General features: G+C 39.8%; 1 protein-coding gene across 1 annotated transcript in view; it reads right to left on the bottom strand.

The window, feature by feature from the left end:
- The window catches only part of LOC144978109 (atrial natriuretic peptide receptor 1-like), a 34,094-nt gene that overhangs the window by 31,037 nt on the left and 557 nt on the right, over positions 1-2,500 (bottom strand). The gene's annotated exons all lie outside the window — the stretch shown is intronic.

The raw sequence follows: 2,500 nt of genomic DNA, 5'->3' as shown, positions 1-2,500 counted from the left end.
TACACAGTGAATTATGTTGTAATGACGATCACTGAACTCTCCACGGGCTTGACCAGGGGTTTACTTTTCACGTGATTCATGTACACTTCCGTAGTCATCGTTATGTTATAGATAGAATGCGCTTGGCCAAGGAGTTCACAACATTGCCATCCGGAAGTATAACGGACCAACACACAAACTATGTGTAACCATGAACTTTTATAGTCTGGTTAATACAGTTTAGTGAGAACAACTCACAAACGCGGATGGCAAAAACAATAACAAAGGCCTGAGTGACGTCATCTGCATACTATCTATAGCCTGACACTGAAATCCAAAAGGACTGGCAGTTTGACGTCATTATTTGGTCTTTTGCACCGCCTAGTGAGTTGTCGTTAGTAGAGCTCATGGAAACAAATTATTTCATTGGTTGAACTATTGAATACAACTCACGATTTGTTTTCTTTTGTGGCAAAAGACTGGCATTGTGACGTCATCTTTTGGTCAGTATCAGGCCATAACTTTACGAAGGCCACGACACTACTCACTGGCATTGCCACCCTGGGTCCAAAATAACACAGCAAATTGTACACTTTATATACACTTGACATAAACAATTGTTATAATTTAATAGTTGAAAGCCAGAGGCGTAGCTTCCTGTTAAGATTTCTACATTCATAAAAAAAAATTATAACAATATGGATTAAACATGCAATTTTGTCACAATGATGAACATTTTTCAAGTATTTCTCCAGAGAGGCGAAGCGTGGAATTTTTTTTCTTGGCATGAGGTGAATAGCAATACTATTAATAGATTGCTCACAACCAAGAACTCAGTCAGAGTGGAGAGGACAAATTAATAATTATATCATTTTGATTATGTACCTCTTGTGTTTGAAAACTGCCGTTCCTTTGAAAGGTTTTACTGTACAAAAATTACATGGATAAAGAAGTTTAGACTCAATGACATTTCACATTATCACATTCAAAGCCCCCCCCCCCCCTCACCCCCCCCCCTCACCCCCCCCCCCCCCTCCTCAGTGACCATAATGGGAGCGATCTATATTCACGTTTTCGTCCAACCGAGTCATCAATCACATGATTTGTTGCTGTCCAACGATTGGACATTTCTGGACAAATGTAAACAAGCAGCTTTGTTTATGAAAGTTGTAAACATACACATGTGTCAAACTGAACAAAATGACCAATCGTGATTCTAGATATTTCAAAAGCTGTGAATACTTTTCATTATGTGGGTCAATTTGAGCACATTTTGCAATGTGACCAATGACCTCGAGCACATGGAAAGTTAATATAGATCATGCCCATTCTCAAGACGAGGACGAGAGACGCATGCGCACAACCAACATGACGTTCTCTCTCTAATAACTTTCCCGCCGGTGACGTCACAGACTATGGGTGACGTCCAATCAAGGGACACTACTCTTCCACTAATCTCATTCCCTATAGAACAGTAAAGTTGCTGCCCCAAACGTAAACAATAACAAGTTGCTAGTGATTTCCGTTAGGGACCGGAAAAATTTACGCACAATATAGGTCTCCCAATTTTGTAGTTTGAGTTGTAGGCAATACACTTTCAGTATTGAAAATATGTTTACATAAAATCTAACAGTTGCAGAAATAATAATATAAGACTAAATTATTCTGAAAATCAGGCTCCGAATAATTCTCGTTTTGTTCACACCAGCGCAATAATTTGCTCTGGTCTAAAAATAGATAGACTGTAATTTTTGATAAATTTTACCTTTTGTTCCATAAAATATCCATATCTAGACATTATTTGATACATGATCGAGTATTTATGAATATGTGTTTCTTTTGCCACCTAACAGCCAAATTTTAAAGGTTATTTTCTTTCTATTATTGACATTGGAACGTGAGCTGTCAAGACAGGAACATGTGGTTTGCCATGTGCTTCTCGACCTTTGTTTACGTTTGGGGCAGCAGACTTTACTGTTCTATAGTTGACGAATAGGGCATTTATCTTATCGTTAATGTTGAGCTTTTATATAGAGCAATATCCACCAAATGTGCTCAAAGCGCTTTACAAGGGGTCCATGGTCAACAGCAACATTTAACATGTAGGACGGGACATGACGCCTGTTTGGCGATATTACAATTTTTCGGACAAAGACAACGCTGTTAACGGCCTGATACTCATTTTACACCTGAGTACGGTGAGAGAATGTGAGTAAAGAGCCTTTTCCAAGGACTCAACTATGCGCCGAGCGCGAGGCTCGAACCCAGGACCTTCCGATCCGAAAGCGAAGGTCATACCACAAGACCACATAGCCGAACCACCGGCCTCTGGAAAGACGCGTATTTATAAAATTTGGCCAGAAAACTCGCCCTTCAAATATCGATCGATTTAAATGTCCCTCATCTTGGCAAAAACTCTCAAACCTGGGACTTCATTTTACACCTGGGTACTGTGAGAGAATGTGACTAATGAGCCATTTCCAAGGGGAACTCAACTGTTTGCCCACTAAAGTGGGACTCG

This window comes from Berghia stephanieae, chromosome 8, assembly GCF_034508935.2.
Source record: "Berghia stephanieae isolate SIO BIC M18660-M18661 chromosome 8, UCSD_Bste_1.3, whole genome shotgun sequence".
In the NCBI taxonomy this organism is placed as follows: domain Eukaryota; kingdom Metazoa; phylum Mollusca; class Gastropoda; order Nudibranchia; family Aeolidiidae; genus Berghia; species Berghia stephanieae.
This window is presented reverse-complemented; position numbering and strand designations above follow the sequence as displayed.